General features: G+C 40.5%; 1 pseudogene; it reads right to left on the bottom strand.

Annotated features, from left to right (window-relative positions):
* Positions 1-1440: 1440 nt before the first annotated feature.
* Positions 1441-20428, bottom strand: part of LOC103296802 (nucleophosmin-like) — a 95509-nt pseudogene continuing 76521 nt past the window's right edge.

Genomic DNA, 20428 nt, shown 5'->3' with positions numbered 1-20428 from the left:
GCCCTCTCGTAGTCCATTGCGCTCGCCAGCAGTGAGCCCACCTTCTAGCTGACTGGCACTCCCCCTGTGGGAGCACATTGACCACCAGGGGGCAGCTCCTGTGTTGAGCATCTGCCCCCTGGTGATCAGTGCATGTCATAGCAACCAGTCATTCTGCTGTTCAGTTGATTTGCATATTAGCTTTTTATTATATAGGATTTTGCAATAAACATAGGGATACATATATGTTTTTAAATTAGTGTTTAGAAATGGAATTGCTGGATTGTATGGTAGGTCTATTTTTAATTTTTTAATAAAAAGAGAAACAGTGCAACTTTATTAAAATGCTGTTTATTTTCACATGTATATTTTTTGTCTCCCCAACATTGCCATTTGTCTGACCACCACTACTACTATGTCCTATCATAACATTCCATACATACTTAAAGCCAAGCAAAGGGTGGAGTTCCATCTTTAAAAACTAAACAGTCATTTTGGGCAACACATTCTTGGCCATGAAACCTGAGCATTTATCAGACACGGTAGGGAAGTTCTCACTCTGCATTATAAGAAGGACAGCCAGTTATCAACTGTTACAGAAATGAAATAAGATGGAAAATTTTAACCCATAAGCGTCTGTAGACGCAAGTGGCGTACCTTCCCCATACGCCACACGCATCTATAAAAAAAATGGCAGCCCTAAGTGGCAGCCCTGGACACAGACACCAGGGGGGTAAGGGCATGAGTGGGGGATTGGTGGGGGCAATGGGGGGATAAGGACACATATGTAATACCTTAATCAATAAAGAAAAAAATAATAAATAAAAATAAAATATTTTTTTTGTGAGAATTGTTAGCTGAAAATATTCAAGAACACCCGAATGGTGAGTAATATATTTATTTTTATAATATTAACTAGAGGCCTGGTGCATGAAAATACATGCACTGGAGGGGGTCACTCAGTCCAGCTTGCCCTCTCTCACAGTCCAGGAACCCTCAGGGGCGGGAGGCAAACTGTGGATCAGGGGAAGGCGACACCCCATCACACCTCTGCTGCTGCCACTGCTAGCAGCGCAAGCCTTGGCTGGCCCTGGTTACCTGCACCTCGGGCCGGCCCTGGGTGGCTGGGGGGCTGAGGGGACTGGGGTACTCTTGAGGGACTGGGCGCTGCCATCTTGTGGCTATGGGCACTGCCATCTTTGTGGGCAGGGCATCAATTTGCATATTCCCTCCTTATTGGCTGTGGGCGCTGCCATCTTTGGGGCAGGACAGTCAGTTAGCATATTCCCTCCTTATTGGCTATGGGCGCTGCCATCTTTGCAATGGTGTGAGGGTTTCCCCTCTTTATTAGATAGGATTGCAAATTGATTTTTTAAGTTAAATTCAAAATATCATAGCTTGTGGGGATGGTTTCCGTTTTGGACGCGTGGTAGTTAACTGGTTGACAAACTGTTTAAACTATTAAAGAGACTTCCTCCACTGCCAGAGAGCTTGAATAGCCTCCTGGTCAGTTATCCAGAAACAATTATTCACATAATTGATGAGCTTGGCTTCTTATTTGGGAAGAGAACCATCTTTTTCTATACTTGCTTGCAAATTTTTCTTTAATGTCTTCTGCAGAACTAGGTCCTTTGGGTGTGTTATGCATTTTCTCCTATTTTTTTTTTTAAGGATTTTTGACCTTTTGATCTTGGTGTTAATCATTTTGAGTCTTTTTCATTCTGGTTTGATTTTGCATATTTGGCTGGAATATCTCAGATTTCTTTAATGGAGCCTTTTCTTCAGCTTCCTCATCCTCAAAATCATCATCATCATTGTTGTCCTCATCATCTTCAGCAGCAGAAAGTTTTACTTTTTTTTCTGTGTAAACTTACTACCACTTCCAGGGGTAAAACGCTTTCCAAATACACTTAGGAGTTTCACATCATCCTTCTCTTCATCTTCTTACTCTGCATCTTCTTCCCCAGGTATTAAGTGATGTCCACTAACCACACTGACCCACATTTCAACCCTAAGACCACAGGTGGTATTATTTCAAAGTCACCAAGGGAAACCATTGGCTGTACAAACATTCTCAAAGTTGACAATGTTACTTTAATTGGACTGCCTTCATAGTTCATTGCCTCTACTTCAACAATGTGCAATTCATCTTTTGCACCAGTCCCTAAACTGACTGTTCCTTTTTTAAAAAAAAACATTTTTATTGATTTCAGAGAGGAAGGGAGAAGGAGAGACATAGAAACATCAATGATGAGAGAAAATCATTGATCAGCTGCCTCCTGCACACCCCACACTGGGGATTGAACCTGTAACCTGGGCATGTGTCCTTGACTGGATTCAAACCCAGGACCCTTCAGTCTGCAGGCCAATGCTTTATCCATTGAGTCAAACCAGCTGGAGCTAAATTGAATGTTCTTAAAGATAACTAGTGATCATTTTCATCATTATCCACCTTAAAGTGATAATCTTTGTTGGCCTTTAGTTCACAACCAAAAAGATAGTTCTGGGGCCTAAGGGGGCTCATGTCCATGTCCATCGAATCTTCTAAGGGGTGGTGGCAGACACATAGGTGGGAGAGAAGGCAGACAAAGATAAACTACTTCTGTTCCACAGAACAGACACACAAGATGGAATCATACAAGGAACGATTTTTAATTTTTTGAGGACCCACCATACTCTTTATGATAGTGGCTGCACCATTTTACTTTCCCATCTACAATGAATGAGGGTTCTATTTTCATTACATCCTTGCTAACATTTGTTATTTTGCTGTTTGATAATAGGCATTCTGACTATTGTTTGGTGATATTTCATATTGGTTTTCATTTGCATTTCCCTAATAATTAGTAATGTTAAGCATCTTTTTATGCACTTGTTGGCCATCTGCGTGTCTTCTTTGGGAATATGTCTATTAAAGTCCTTTGCTTATTTTTAATTGGGTTATTTTTATAATAAGTTTTATAAGTTTTTTACATATTTTGGATATTAACCCCTTATCACATATATTATTTCAAAATATCTTCTCCCATTAAGTAGGTTGCCTTTTTGTTTTGTTGCGGGCTTCATTCACTGTGCACAAGCTTCTTAGTTTAATGCAGTTCTATTTGTTTATTATTGCTTTTGTTGCCCTTGCCTGAGGAGACTGGTGCCAAAAAACTGCTAAGTCTAATGTGAAAAAACATACTGCCTATGTTTTCTTCTAGGAGTTTATAGTTTCAAGTTTAACATTCAAGTCTTTAATCCATTTTGATTTTTTTTGTCATTGTGCAAGATAGTGATGCGATTTCATTCTTTCACATGTAGCTGTCCAGTTTTCCCAGCACCATTTATTGAAAAGACTATTTTTCCCCTTTGTATATTCTTGCCTCCTTTGCATTATTAACTGACAATGTATTAATGGGTTTATTTCTGGGCTCTCTATTTTATTTCATAGATCTATGTGTCTGTTTTAGTGTCAGCACCTTATTGTTTTGATTACTATAACTTAAAATCAGGGAGTGTGATACTTCCAGCTTTGTACTTCTTTCTTAAGATTGCTTTGTCTCTTTAGAGTCTTTTCTGGTTCCATACACATTTTAGAATACTTTGTTATAGTTCTGTTAAATATACCATTGTTATTTTGATGGTCATTGCATTGAATCTATAGATTGCTTTGGATATTATGACCATTTTAGCAATATTAATTATTTCAATCAGAGCATTGTACACATTTTTATTAAATTTTTTATTGTCTTATAGTCTTCATATTATAAGTGTTTTCTCTCCTTGGTTAAACTTATTCCTAGATATTTTATTCTTTTTTATGAAGTTAGTTGTAAATGAGATTGTTCTCTTAATTTCTCTTTCTGATAGTTCATTATAGAAAAGCAACTGATATCTGTATATTAATTGTGTAACCTGCAACTTTACTGAATTCATTCATTAGTTCTAATAAAGTTTTTGTTAAGTTTTTAAGGTTTTGTATCTATAGTATCATGTAATCGGCAAATAATGACTGTTTTATTTCTTCCTTTCCAATTTGGATGCCTTTTAATATTTTATTGCTTAATTGCTGTGTCTAGAACTTCAAATACTGTTTGGAAGTGGCAAGAGTGGACATCCTTGCCTTGTTCCTGATCTTAGAAGTAAAACGTATAGTTTTTCACTGTTAAGTATGATATTAGCTGTGGGTTTGTCATATATGGTCTTTATTATATTAAGGTATGTTTTTTCTATATTTAGTTTTTTGAGATTTATTTATTATAAATGGATGTTGAATTTTTCAGTCTATTGAGATGATCATATGATTTATATCATTTGTCTTGTTAATGTGGTGTATCATCATAATGAATGATTTGCAGATGTTGAACTTCCTTGTATCCCTGGAATAAATCTCACTTGATCATGGCATACAATTATTTTAATTCATTGTTAAATTTTATTTGCTAATATTTTATTGAGGATTTTTGGATCTATATTTATTGGGGATATTGGCTTGCAATTTTGAGGGGGCAGTGTCTTTGTCTGGTTTTAATATCAGGGTAATGTTGGCCTAGTAAAGTGGGTTTGGAAGCAATCCTCCATCCTCAGTTTTATTAAAAAATTTGAAAAGAATAGGTATTAACTCTTATTTAAATATTGGTATAGTTCACATTTGAAGCCATATGGTATAATATTTTATACCTGATAACATACTCTCATGAACTTCATTTCATGTGATTCTTTTAAAAATCCTATGGGACATAAATATCTTTTAAAACTATGTCAAACCGTATTATGATTGTCTTTGCTTGACACACACACAAGGCATTCAAGAAATATTTATGAAATATTTTAATGATTAGTAAACTAATGTGTAGCCATGACCTGCCCATGGACCAAGTCAAACAGCTGGCAAGTAGTGGAGCTAGGACTGGAAGCCAGGTCTCCCATAGCCAGACCAAGTTTAAAGCAAGCTTCTGCTTTGTCTACTTCCTTTGTATTTTTTAGTTTTGTGTTATATCTGCTGGATTATATTGCAAGCAATAAAAAACAACTCTAACTGATTTAGCAAAAAATGATAAGGCTAGTCACAGAAAAGCTAAAATACCTGAGTCAGAAAGCAAAAGAGTATCACATATCTGGGCAGGAAAAACCAAGGGTATGCTACTGGGATCCAGTGTCAGGATGGTTAATATGTACTTCAAAATTGGTCATTCTTGGATGCTATAGTCACCATTCAGAGTCCCAAGAAATAATCTGATGGGCTTATGACTCAGCTGGGTCAGACCCTGGTCAGGGAAGTTGTCTCGTCATGGGTCTCTTAATTGATATTCACAAAAGAATATTGGGTATACAAGGGCAAATACTTTCTCAAATAAAATCAGTACCAAAACTAGGGGAGGGAAGGTATTGCTAGGCAAAAAAAGAGCAGATGTCATAAATAAATGAACTGCATTCTTCTAATTGAATATTGGCATATTTGGTCTGAATATTTTCAAGAATATTTAACAAAAAGGTGGAAAGGCTACTATAGCCTTGCACAACATCACAGGCTTTCTTTCATTCACATATCTTGCACCATTCTCCTAGGGCTTGTGAATGGTGCCTGCTCAGATTGTACAGGCCAAGAGCTAGCCTGGCCATCCCCCAAATCCAGCTTGTAGAGTTGTGTCATTTTAAGGGGTCATTCAGATTTACCTTGGGTGCCAGATTTTATGCTTAAGTATTTTATTAAATGTCAGCAGAGATAGGAATTGTATTTCCTTATGGAGGTACTCTTGATGTATTTATCTCAGAAAGCTCAAATACTAAACTCATTCATGCTAAACTGGCAGATTTTATAGGACATTCTCCTGACTGAACCCTTTGTAGCACAATCAATTGCTTTCATATAATGGAAATATTTGCATGTGTGCTTAATGTTAATTAAGCTTTATGTAACTTCAGTCTGAGGACTTATATGGAAAACCTATAACCCATGTCTTAAAAATAATACTTTATTGAAGTATGTTATACATACAATAAAATGTGCCCCTTTAAGTGTATAATTCTCTGAGTTTTGACAAAAGAATATGCTCCTGTAACACCACTATAAACAACATGTAAAACATTCTGTCACCCCCCCCCCAATTTTTATGCCCCTTGCAATCAACCTCCCTCAAGTAAACACTGATATAACTTTTATCACTTTATATTAGTTTTGCCTCTTTTAGAAGTTCATATTAAATGGCAACCTACTGTATGTTAGCTTTTCTGTCTTACTCTTTTTACTCAAAGTAAGTTTTTTGAGATTCATCTATGTTATTGTGCGAATCCACAGTTTGGATTGCCAAGAAGTTTCTTATTATATGATTACTAGAAGCCCGGTGCACGAAATTCGTGCACGGTGGGGGGTTGTCCCTCAGACCAGCCTGTATCCTCTCCAATCTGGGACATCCCTCTCACAATCCAGGACTGCTGGCTCCCAACTGCTTGCCTGCCTGCCTGCCTGATTGCCCCTAACTGCTTCTGCCTGTCAGCCTGATCACCCCCTAACCACTCCGCTGCCAGCCTGGTTGATGCTTAACTGCTCCCCTGCCAGCCTGTTTGCCTCCAACTTCCCTCCTCTACCAGCCTGGTCACCCCTAACTGCCCTCTCCTACAGGGTTGATCACCTCCAACTGCCCTCCCTTGCAGGCCTGGTCCCTCTCAACTGCCCTCCCTTGCAGGCCTGGTCCCTCACAACTGCCCTCCCTTGCAGGCTGGGTGCCTCCCAACTGCCCTCTCCTGCTGGCCATCTTGTGGTGGCCATCTTGTGTCCACATGGGGGCAGGATCTTTGACCACATGGGGGAAGCTATATTGTGTGTTGCAGTGATAATCAATCTGTATATTACTCTTTTATTAGATAGGACAGAGGCCTGGTGCACGGGTGGGGGCCAGCTGGTTTGCCCTGAAGGGTGTCCCGGATCAGGGTGGGGTTCCCTTGGGGCGTGGGGCGGCCTGAGCGAGGGGCCTGTGGTGGTTTGCAGGCCGGCCATGCCCCCTGGCAACCCAAGGGGAGGCCCTGGTATCTGGAATTTGTTTTCCTTCTACAATTGAAACTTTGTAGCCTGGAGCAGAGCCAAGCCTGCTTCTCCCTCCGGGGTGGCAGCCAATTCACCTTCTACAATTGAAACTTTGTAGCCTTAAGCGGGTGAGCCCGGCCAGGGTGTGCAGAAAGCTTTGCTTTCCCTGTTGCCGCCGGCAACCCTGGCCTGCTCTCTCAAGCTCCATTCTGCCGCCATTTGTTTGAATTTGTTTACCTTCTATAATTGAAACTTTGTAGCTTGAGTGGAGGCTTAGGCCTGCAACGGCTATGGAAAGCTTGGCTTGCTCTGTTACCTGGGAAACCTTGCTCTCTGTGGCTGTAGCCAACTTGAATGGGGTTAATTTGCATATTCACCCTGATTGGCTGGTGGGCATGACTTTGGCTGGTGGGTGTGGCTTATGTAGCAGAGTGATGGTTAATATGCATATTACCATTTCATTAGAGAGGATGCTACACTTTGTTTATCCATTAAACTGTTGATGAAAATTTGTACTGTTTCTCGTTTTAGGCTACATTACACTTTTTACATAAATAAATTCCATTACACTTTTTACATAAATAAAGCTACTGTAAAATTTGTGTACCAGTGAGAAGAAAAATGTTTTTTTATTATCTATGTTTTCTTTTATATGACACAGTATAGTATAGTTATGGAAATTGCCTTTGAATCCAAAGTGTCTGCATTCTATTTCACTGTCACACAAGAAATTTTACTGTTCTATAAGCTGGCTCTGTGGGACTTGGTATACTCAATATTCCCAACTTTAAATGAGAGAACTGACATTATCCAAAATGTTATCTAAATTCTTAATTCAAATTCTTCTTGCTTTATAAAACTTTCCCAAGGTATGCTACTCAAAACTAACCATTTTCTTCTTCATTTTACCCAAGTTCTTTATTTATAGCACTGATATAATTAATACTCATGAAAAATTACCTACAATTAAATTAATTATGTGAACATATATGTTCCTTTACCAATTTGTGTAGCTCATATTCCCAGTATGTAGCACAATGTTATGTATATTAGTGATAAAGTGAATGTTCAATAAATCCAGGGTATGGCTCACTCATCCTGGTTCTGAATGCACTACATAAAAAGTCAAATTGGATAAAAAAAATATCTGTACACATACTTATGCTAAATAAACATTTAATACTCAAACAATTGATAAATTTTTTTAAAAAGTTAACTAATTTTCTTTACTATGCCTGAGAGTACATAGGCCCAGAAAAATGAAACACAGTAACCAGTGAGATAATAACTTTGAAGTCTCAACAGGGAAATAATACATTTAACAAAAGAAAATTATAGCAAAACTAGATTAAATGTTTTGTTTGTTTTTAAATATATTTGTATTGATTTCAGATAGGAAGGGAGAGGGAGAGAGATAGAAACTTCAATAATGAGAAAAAATAATTGATTGGCTGCCTCCTGCACATCCTACACTGGGGATTGAGCCTGCAACATGGGCATGTGCCCTGACCAGGAATTGAACCATGACCTCCTGATTCATAGATTGATGCTCAACCACTGAGCAACACTGGCCAGGATACATTAAATGTTTTATAAAAATAACACAAAGGTGCACAAAATATATGAAAAATTAAAATTTGTATAAAAATACTTAAATGGAATACTACGTGCCTGTAAAAAATGAAGGATCTCTAATGAACAAAATCTAATGAACTAACTAAACTGATGAACAAAATAGTCCAGAGACACAGAACCATGAACAGACTGGTGAATTTCAAAGGGAAGGTGGGGGTTGGGGGTTTGGGTGGGAGAGATTAACTGGGGAACCTATATTCATATATGCATAGCCCATGGACACAGACAATAGTGTGTTGAAGGCTTGAGAGGGCCGGGTGCAGGAAGAAGGGGTTCAATGGGAGGGAAAAAAACAAAAACAAAAAAATGGACATCTGTAATACTTTCAGCAATAGAGATTTTTTTTAAAAAAGATAATGGGGAAGAAAATGGTGGCCAAATAGGCAGAAGTGTCGTGTACTTCCTTCTGGAGCCAGACCAGAAAAGCAACTAAATTGGAGAAGACCCACCCAGAATTAAAAAAATCAGACACAGCTGAGAAGACAATTTTCAATAAGGAAGGGCAGAGGACACCTAGAGAACTCTGCTTGTCAGACATAACCCATGTGGAACCACCACCGTGCCCCGGCAGTGAGTGGTACAGTACCTCCTGGCAGGCTCCCAGATGTCTGCAGTGAGCACTCGCCAGAGTGACCTCCCACACCAGGCCTCCTCACCAGTCTGCTGGGACCCAGTGTCCCAGCATCCAGCAGTGAGTGCAAACCAGGGGGACCTGCCACAACTCTGGGCCCCAGAACCGTGCTACCAGTCTGACCCAGAGCCATCTGGTGCCTGCTCCATCCAGAGGCCCAGAACCTGCTGCCCGGGCGACCTGGAACAACCCACTGTGTGCCCCAGTCTGGGCCACAGGACAGTGCGGACTATTCGACCCAGAGAAACATGCCCCCACTCCACCCCAGGCCCAGGATATTCACCCTTGGAGTAACCCAGCCCATACCCGACTCCAGGCCACAGGAGAGCTCTGACTATGTGATCCAGAGCAACCCACACCCACTCCACCCCAGCCCCTGGGACAGTCCTTCTGAGGCTACCCAGAACAACCCAGCATGCACCTAACTTTGGGGTCCAAGCCCACAACCAGGGCATGTGCCCTGACTAGGAATTGAACAGTGACCTCCTAACACTGGTTCTCAACCTTTCTAATGCCACGACCCTTTAATACAATTCCTCATGTTGTGGTGACCCCCAACCATAAAATTATTTTCGTTGCTAATTCATAACTGTAATTTTGCTACTGTTATGAATCGTAATGTAAATATTTGTGTTTCCCGATGGTCTTAGCGGTTGAGAACCGCTGCTGTAGAGCCTAAGACCATCGGAAAACACAGATATTTACATTATGATTCATTAACAGGAGCAAAATTACAGTTATGAAGTAGCAACGAAAATAATTTTATGGTTGGGGGTCACCACAACATGAGGAACTGTATTAAAGGGTCGCGGCATTAGAAAGGTTGAGAACCACTGTCCTACATCATAGGTCGACGCTCAACCACTGAGCTGGGCTGAAAGTCTAAATCTTAAAATTATGCTTTTCTTCTATTTGTTACTTCTAAAATGAGCTTAATTTTAATAATCTGAGATGTGGTAATTTTTTTTTATTATGAAAGAAGTACATAACCAGATCCTGAGAAACCTGAGGTAAGGGGTGATTTGGCAGGGTGATTAATAGACACTGCCAAGCAAATCTCTTGGTTATACTTTTTCCTATTGTGCTATTGTCTTGTTCCCTTATTATTTATAAGTTTATCATTTACTTGGCTTTAATTTGAATGCCAGGATTCTGACACATTATACTTATTGTTCCTCTATTTCTAATAAAAATTCCATTACACTTTTTACATAAACAGAAAATTTATTGCATGGTTTATTACCAGGTTAGCACTCCAACTCTAGACTGAATGTATAGATAGAGCTTTAAAGTAAGATGGGACAATCTTTACAAAATGAATTATTTTCTATTTTTGATCTAGAGACTCATTTTTCTTAATTATTTTTGATGTTTTTTTCCCATTACAGCTCCACTTTAAATTTTCAGAGAACCAAAATTATTAACTAGTTTTCTTTAAAATGGATGTAAATTCTGAAAAATGACTTGCCTGTAATTATTTCTGTCACCCGGAAAAAAAGGTATGTTGTTCAGAATGTCACAAATCATTAAGAAAAATAGTTTATGCATAGTCAATTCTACCAGGAGAAATGTGACCCTGTAGATATTGAGTAAATCTCAGAGTTAAATTTTCAGGTCTAAATTGGTAATAACAGGTTTGGGTGCCATGTGCAGTGGGCAAAAACAAAGAAAAGCAAACTTTTTGGAAATAATAACATATTGAATTGACATTTAAGTCTATTAAGATGTCATAGTACCATCTGGCAAATTCTACAGAAATTGAATTTAAGAAGAGGGGTAGTGGAAAGGAGTATTTTGTGATTATTGTCTTAGTTTTGTGATATATATATATATATATATATATATAATGAAAAGGACAAAATATTTAAAAGGATGTGACACAAATCAATAAAGGATCATTTACTAGACTTCTTAGAGGTTTTCTATTTTTAAACTATCTACATTCACATTATAAGAAGTTGACCAGATACCTGTAGATTATATTTTATGAAGTAATTTTTAAAATATTCTATCTGATAATTTTCTCTTTTCATACAGTTTATTTTTTTTTTTGTATTTTTAAAACAGCAGTTTTAGATTTTAGAGTGAATAAATGATTATAATTCAGGATTTTAAAAACATTTTCTTGCCCTGAAGCTGCATGGATATCAAATTGACCTTCCATTCCCACTGCATTGACTGGGCTTGTTACTTAAGAAGCACATTCTCATGAACTTATCAAATGTCCCAATTCCTTCCAAACTAAAATAAAAGTTAACATTGCCAACTTAACAGTGATAAAAAGAAAATGAGTGCATATATAACTTTAGTAGATACTAGAAAATAGTTTCTTTTAGTTTTTGTAGTTCTATTTCTAAGCAATAATGTTCTAAAAATTTGTTTATCAAATACCAATTAAAAAATAAAATACCTCAAGCTGCCTACAAAGTTGAAAACATTTACTCATCACTTCTTTTTTTCTTTTTCTGGACTTATTGGTGGGGAGAGGAGAATGGATCTCACTCAGTGTTTCAGCTAAAATGCTATCAAAAGACTAGAGGTTTTTGCTCTTTGGCCTAGTTTATATCTTTTGAATTTCAGATTTTGATGTTAACCTACTTCTTGCATTCCTGCTGATTAAGATGACAAAAATTCAAGATTGTGCACACTAGTTCTTTACATGTCTTAAGTGTATTTATTTTTAGATTTCAAACAGTTTCCCCTTTTGTTCTTGAAGGGGGAGAGGGGTTACTGATATAGGGGAAAGAAATTCCTGCATTTAACATTCAGAAACTGTTTATTATTTTCTTTGATTTTGATCCTCCTTGAAAGACTAACCAAGAAGAATGTTTATTCATTATGATGATTTACAAATACTTGTACATAGAAGTTACATATTATCTCTTTAAACATTTTAAATGTGATCTTATTCAGTTAATCATTTTACAACTAAATTGAATAATCCACTCCTGAATTCATCGATTGTTTTACTAAGTTTAAATTACTTCAGTTAATTTATAGTAACTGGAAGTAATTGGGTCGATCCCCAAAATGGTTTTGGTTATAATATTATTGTTGAAAAAGTGTGAAAACTGTAAATTTACCTATTTTAAATAAACAAAAGCAAATAAAAATAATTTGGGCAGAAAAATGGCTTTCTTTTGACAATTTACATCAATAAATATTAAAAGACTATGCAATTTTACTAGTACACAACAACATCACTCCAATTTTAGGCAACATTTCAAAGTAAGGAAAGATCCTATACAACACGTTTAACAGAAGCAGATTGGAAGAAGCATCTGCTCAATCACTTCACCCTCCATACCTAACAACACACTGAAAAATATATGCTGCATTTAAATAAAATGCAAACTTTAAGGTATTACAGATGTAGAAATCAAAGATTTTCTGCTAATTATAACCTGGTATTGCAACTATACCCATGGTCACCATTATTAAACAAGAATAACATGGAATATTAAGAAGAGGATATGCAAAACTTGAATCTTAATAGAAAAAAATCCAGTTCAGGGACCATTCCCTGTTTTTCAGCTAAGAGTTTCATTTGGGTCTTGGTAAGAGGTGTTGGATTCAAATATCAACTATAATCAAAGCCCACCATATTGTATTTGTAGTTTGTATAAATTTTCATAGTTACATAGATAATAAATAGTTCAAGGTTTGGGAATTTTAGGATGTTCTCTGATAGAGTTTTTATCAAGTGGAGGAGATATGGTGAGAGTATACCAATTATGTTTAGTAAAATCTGCTTTTCTTCCATTCAAAGTGTAAATTTGATGTCTTTAGATGTCTGCATTACATAGTTTGTAATATTGAAAATAATTAACATGTTGTGTTTTGAATTTGCATCAAAATTATACATATTATCTGACTTCTCATAACAGCTCTGTGAAATAAGAGTTAAGCTATACATAGGCAATTACTATGGCTAGAAACAGTGCTAGGCATCCTACCTAATAAAAAGGTAATATGCAAATTGACAGTACCTCCAACACACCCACAAGCCACGCCCACAAGCCAATCAGAGCAAGTATGCAAATCAACCCAACCAAGATGGCTACAGCCACAGAGAGCAAGGTTTCCTAGGTAACAGAGGAAGCCAAGCTTTCCGCCTGCTCTTGCCAGGCCTAAGCCTCCACTCAAGCTACAAAGTTTCAATTATAGAAGGTAAACAAATTCAAACAGAAATGGCGGCAGAACGGAGCTTGAGAGAGCAGGCCAGGGTTGCCCCCGGCAACAGGGGAAGCAAATCTTTCCGCACACCCTGTCTGGGCCCACCCGCTTAAGGCAACAAAGTTTCAATTGTAGAAGGTGAATTAACTGCAACAGAAATGGCTGCCGGCCGTGGAGGGAGCAGCAGGCTTGGCTCTGCTCCAGGCTACAAAGTTTCAATTGTAGAAGGAAAATAAATTCCAGATACCAGGGCCTCTGCTTGGGTTGCCAGGGGGCATGGCCAGCCTGCAAACCACCACAGGCCCCTCACTCAGGCCGCCCCATGCCCCAAGGGAACCCCCACTTGATCCGGGACACCCTTCAGGGCAAACCAGCTGGCCCCCACCTGTGCACCAGGCCACTATCCTATTTAATAAAAGAGTAATATGCAAATTGACCATCACTCCAACACACAATATGTCTGCCCCCATGTGGTCAAAGATCCTGTCCCAATGTGGACACAAGATGGCCACCACAAGATGGCCAGCAGGAGAGGGCAGTTGGGAGGCACCCGGCCTGCAAGGGAAGGCAGTTGAGAGGGACCAGGCTGGCAGAGGAGGGAAGTTGGGGGCAAACAGGCTGGCAGGGGAGCAGTTAAGCATCAACTAGGTGGTTAGGGGGTGATCAGGCTGGCAGGCAGAAGTGGTTAGGGGCAATCAGGAAGGCAGGCAGGCAAGCAGTCCTGGATTGTGAGAGGGATGTCTGGGATCGGGCCTAAACGGGCAGTCGGACATCCCTCGAGGGGTCCCAGATTGGAGAGGGTACAGTCTGGGCTGAGGGACAACCCCCCAAATTTCGTGCACCGGGCTTCTAGTCATATAGATAGATAAATAGAGATGTCACACATCTACATGACAATAAAGACTAAAACAATCCAAAGTTTGCTTAAAACTTTGTTTGCAAAAAAAAAACAAAAAAAAAAAAAACAGGGACCTGGAATCAGATGGTTTAGGGTCCAGTACTGAGACTTATAAGCTGTGTTACTTATAACAAATTAGTTTTCTGAAACAGAATATTTATTTTTAAAATTAAGAGAAAGATTTAACCTAATTCATAGGATTCTTCTGAGGATTAAATACACTATCTTGCATTAAGTGCTTAGCACAGTATTTGATATATTTTAAGCACTTACTACATTGTATGTATTACTTATATTTCTTCCATGCTCCCTTTTTAACTTAAAAAAGTGTATTAGCCGTAACCAGTTTTCTCTGTGGTTAGAGCCTTGGCTCACAGACTGAAAGGTTCTGGGTTTGATTCCTGGTCAAGTGCACGGTTAGATCCCTAGCCTGACCTGCATTGGGATGCACACAAGAGGCAACTAATTGATATGTCTCACATTGGTGTTTCTCTCTTTCTCACTCTCTCTCCCCCTTCACCCTCCCTTCCACTCTCTCTAAAAATCAATGGAAAAATATCCTCTGGTGAGGAATAAAAAAAAAAAGTGTATTTGGGTTTTTTGGTTGTTTGTTTGGTTTTTTGTTAATCCTCATCCAAAGATATTTTTCCATTGATTTTTAGAGAGAGTGGAAGGGAGAGGGAGAGACAGAGTGAAACATCAATGTGAGAAAAAGACATCGATTGGTTGCCTCCTGCACTCACCCCAACCAGGGCCGGGGAACCTGCAACCAAGGTTTGTGTCCTTGACTGGAATTGAACCCAGTACCCTTCAATCCGAGGGCCAAAGCTCTATCCACTGAGCCAAACCAGGTAGGGCAAAAAAAAAGTGTATTCATTTTTAATATATTTTATAGACATCAGATCCAAGGTGGCAGCATAGGTAAATGCCTGTACTCACCACCTCCCACAACCACATCAAAATTACAACTAAAATACAGAACAACCATCATTCAGAACTACCTGAACTCTGGCTGAATGGAAGTCCAACAACTAGAGAAGTAAAGAAGAAAATACATCAAGACTGGTAGGTGGGGTGGAGGCGCGGAACAGGCTGTTCCGACACCCATGTGTGGCTTGTTTTAAATTGGGAGCAATATCTCCACTGTGAGGCCTCCTATGAGAAGGAAGGGATACCAAACCTACACAATATCCCCAGCCCAGGGTTTCAGAGCTGGGAAAAGAAGTCCTCATAACTTCTGGCTATAAAAACCAGCAGGGATTATAGCTGAGTGACACTGAGGCTGCTGGAGACCCAGGCAGTTCTTCTTAAAGGGCCAGTGCATAGACTTATTCAGACTCAATTCCTCAGCTCCAGCACTGGGGCAAAGGCTCCACGTTTTGGCTGCTTCTCTGTGTTTGTTTCTATGTATTAGGTAAAGCCACTCTACCAATTCCAGGAGGCATAGCAGCTATACCTAATACATAGAAACAAACACAGAGAAACAGCCAAATTGTGGAGACAAAGAAACATGTCACAAATGAAAGAACAGAAGAAATCTCCAGTAAAAGACCTAAATGAGAGATTTCAACCACTCGCATAAGGGACACATTCAAGAGGCAGACTCAGTGAGCGCCAAAGCCTTGCTGCACCAAGACCCGGCCCATAAACGTGTCTCCTGCACAGCAACTCTTCCTTTATAGACACAGAGGGTCCTCACGGCCAATTGGCCTGGAGGACAATTCCTCCCAGTGACACCAACAATAATCAAGACTTAACTGTACAAAGGAGGACCAAGATGGAGATATAGGGCGGCAGCCTGATCATTGCCTACCACAACAATATTGAGACTACGACGGGAGAGCAGAGCAGACACCATCCAGAACCACCAGAGGGCTGGCTGAGCAGATGCTCTACAACTAGAATAAAAGAGAGGGGTATGCGGGATGATGCTGATGCTGGTGACCCAAAGTCCACACTTTAAGAACTATGGCTCAGGCGACACAATGGCGGCCTGGAACGTGCTTGGCGCAGTTCCCCCGGCGGTCTCTGGCTGAGGGGATGGCTCCACTCGCTGCCGAGCACGGACAGACGAGCCCCTGGGAGACATGGGTTGGGAGACTCCGCACTTGCTGACCTCCGAGGCCTTCAAGAATCTCAACATCCCGGAAGTGGCCAGGTGCGCACGCTCGGCGACCGGCCACCGCTGCAGACCCAAGGGCCGACGCAGTGACACCGGACCAGCTGGCCGCCGCACACCGGGCATACCGGAGCTTCGCCGAGCCCACCGCCCAAGGAGTTCTGCGGCAGCCGCCCTGGAGCTCTGAGAAAATGGCCGAAGGAATTGCTGAGAGGGAATTGACCAACAGGAATTGGGATCAAGAAAACAAAACCCCGCTGGGACCCGGAACCGGGTGGGGCCGCGTGCCCCTGGGTCCGGGTGAGGCTGGGAACTGGGTCAGGGTGAGGCTGGGTCCCGGGTCCGGGCGAGGCCACATGCCCCTGGATCCGGGTAAGGCCGCACGCTCCAGGGTACGAGTGAGGCTGGGTCCAGGGTCTGGGTGGGGCTGCCCCCTTGGGTCCGGGTGAGGCTATGCGACCCTAGGACCAGGTAGGGCTGGATCCTGGGTCCGGGTGCGGCCGTGCACCCCTGGACCCGGGTGAGGCCATACGCCCCTGGGTCCAGGAAAGGCTGGGTCCCAGGCCCAGATGAGGACACGTTCCCCTGGGTCCGGGTGAGGCCACGCACCCCTGGGTCCGGGTGAAGCTGGATCCCGGGTCTGGGTGAGGCCTCATGCCCCTGGGTCCGGGTGAAGCTGGATCCCGGGTCCGGGTGAGGCTATGTGCCCCTGGATCCGGGTGAGGCTGGGTCCCCGGTCCGGGTGAGGCCCCGCGCACCTAGGTCCGGGTGAGGCCACGCACCCCTGGGTCCGGGAGAAGCTGGTTCCCGGGTCCGGGTGAGGCCACGCGCCCCTGGGTCTGGGAGAGGCCACGCACCCCTGGGTCGGGGTGAGGCTGAATCCTGGGTCCGGGCGAGGCCATGTGCCCCTGGATTTGGGTGAGGCTGGGTCCCGGGCCAGGGTGAGGCCATGAGCCTCTGGGTCCGGGTGAGGTCACAGGCCGCTGGGTTCGGGTGAGGTCACACGCCCCTGGGTCCGGGTGAAGCTGGATTCCGGGTCCGGATGAGGCCTTGTGCCCCTGGATCCAGGTGACGCTGGGTCCTGGGTCTGGGTGAGGCCGTGCCCCTGGGTCCGGCCGAGACCAAACCAGAGGGAGTCGGACCTGCATTGCCACCATTTGTCCACCATCCAGAACTGGGGGGTCGGTGCCGACATGTACACATAAGGAACTAGTGGACATTGATATTGGGTCTCAAAAGAACTGTTGGTCCAGAAAGAAACTCAGTACAGACTGATTCATTTGCCTGTCAGCATAACTATTATTGCTCGTCTCACATTCAGTTCTTATAAGTATATCTCTAGTGACACATGATCTCGCTCATCTAGGGGAAATGATGAACAACATAGACTGATGAACAAGAACAGAACCAGAAACAAGGAGGCATTGATCGGACTATCAGGCCTCAGAGGGAGGATAAGGGAAGGTGGTGGGAGGGGGGAGAGATCAACCAAAGGACTTGTGTGCATGCATATGAGCCTAACCAATGGTTAAGTTCAACAGGGGGTTGGGGCATCCGTGAGGAGGGGTGTGGGATGGGAATGGGGGGATGAGGACAAATATGTGACACCTTAATCAATAAAGAAATTAAAAAAACAAAAAAAAAAAAAAGACCTAAATGAAATGGAAGCAAGCAAACTAGTGGATATAGAGTTCAAAATAATAGTTACAATGTTGCTCAAGGACCTTAATGAGAGCATCAAGGGACTTAATGAGAATTTCAAGGATCTTAGTGAGAACATCAAAGATATGAAAAAGGACCAGTCATAAATGAAGGATACACTAACTGAAATGAAGAATAATTTACAGGGAATCAACAGTAGAGTAGAGGAATCAAATCAACAATTTGGAATATGAAGAAGCAAAAAACACCCAATCAGAAGAGCAAAAAGGAAAAAGAATCCAAAAATATGGAGATAGCGTAAGGAGCCTCTGGGACAACTTCAAGCATACCAACATTCACATTATGGAGGTGCCAGAAGCAGAAGAGAGAGAGCAAGATATTGAAAATCTATTTGAAGAAATAATGACAGAAAACTTCTCCTACCTGGTGAAAGAAATAGACTTACAAGTCCAGGAAGAACAGAGAGTTTCAAACAACAAGAACCCAAAGAGGCCCACACCAAGACATATCAGAATTAAAATGCTAAGGGTTAAAGACAAAGAGAGAATCTTAAAATCAGCAAGAGAAAAGCAGCTGGTTACCTACAAGGAAGTGCCCATATGACTGTCGTCAGCTGGTTTCTCAACAGAAACTTTGCAGGGAGTGGCAAGAAATATTCAAAGTGATGAATACCAAGAACCTACAAACAAGATTACTCTACCCAGAAAAGCTCTCATTAAGAATTGAAGGTCAGATAAAGAACTTCACAGATAAGAAAAAGCTAAAGGAGTTCATCATCACCAAATGAGTATTACATGAAATGTTGAAGGGTATTATTTAAGAAGAGGAACAAGAAGTAGAAGAAAGAAGAAGAAGAAGAAGAAGAAGAAGAAGAAGAAGAAGAAGAAGAAGAAGAAGAAGAAGAAGAGTAAAAATCTGAACAATAAAATGGCAGTAAATACATATCTATTAACAATTGAATCTAAAAACAAAATAAACAAACAAGAAATCTAATGAACAAAATAGAGTAATGAATAAAATAGAATCAGAGGCCTGAGAGCATGGAATAGACAGACAAATCTCAGGGGTGGGTGGTGGGTAGAAAAGATTAATCAAAAATCTTACATGCATATATAGATTATCCCATCAACACAGGCAATAGGGGGTGAAGGTGTGGTGTGAACCAGATGGAGGGGGGCAATGATGGCAAAAAATGGGGATATCGTAATACTCTCAACAATAAAGTTTAAAAATATGCACACATATATAAACATTTCTAGTATGCAAGGTGGGGCAAAAATAAGTTTATAGTTGTTCATATGGAAAGCTAATACTATAATAAATACAAGATTAAACTGTGTACTCACAACTGTAAACCTACTTTTGCTCCACCCTGTATATAAACTAGTCTTTCCTTGAGTTTTTATTATATTTCCATTTAAATTTTTTTTCTCAAAAGGCATTGTTTCTCTTTTGCAATAAAAAATTGTATCTTTGCTTTTACTACATCAGTCTAGATATATAAAATCCCAAATCCCAAAAAATGTTTTGTTAAGTTAAATATCTTGATTTGTTATTAGTCACATCTTTTTAAAATATATTTTTTATTGATTTTTTACAGAGAGGAAGGGAGAGGGATAGAGAGTTAGAAACATTGATGAGAGAGAAACATCAATCAACTGCCTCCTGCACACCCCCTACTGGGGATGTGCCCGCAACCAAGGTACATGCCCTTGACAGGAATCAAACCCGGGACCTTTCAGTCCACAGGCCAATGCTCTATCCACTGAGCCAAACCAGTTAAAGCTAGTCACATCTTTTATATTACATTCCATACCAGCACTTAAATCTATATTCAGTCTGTCCATTTTATCATCAGGATTAGTTTTTTTAGTTGGAATTCAACAATATGAGCAAAAAATATATGACATTTGATGAACTTTAATCCCCCCCGAATAAATCATTGTGAAGAGAAATTGATTTAACAAGTCTTAAAACCTGAGGAACTCAATCTCTTTAAAATATTGAATTTTTTGACTTCTGTTTTGAGTTGGTTTTCAATCATTTTACTGTTATTTTTACTCCTGTAGTAATGGGCAATATAGAAGGAGGAAATATACTTGTGCTCAAATATTTAGATAGACATTTATTTCTTGGCTTTAGTCTAAATCATGTCTATGTATTTATTTTACATTGACAGGTGAAATTTGAGTAGTTCTTAAAAAATATTTTTGACAATTAATTGGAATTACTGAACAAGCAATTCTGTTGTTTTAATGTGCTCTAGAAAAACAGAATGGGGGAGGAAGATGGCGACTGATAAGATGGTAGGGAGAGAGAGAG

The sequence above is a fragment of the Eptesicus fuscus genome, chromosome 1 (assembly GCF_027574615.1).
Source record: "Eptesicus fuscus isolate TK198812 chromosome 1, DD_ASM_mEF_20220401, whole genome shotgun sequence".
Classification (NCBI taxonomy): Eukaryota; Metazoa; Chordata; class Mammalia; order Chiroptera; family Vespertilionidae; genus Eptesicus; species Eptesicus fuscus.
The sequence above is the reverse complement of the archived record's forward strand: the minus strand, read 5'-3'. Positions and strand labels throughout refer to the sequence as shown.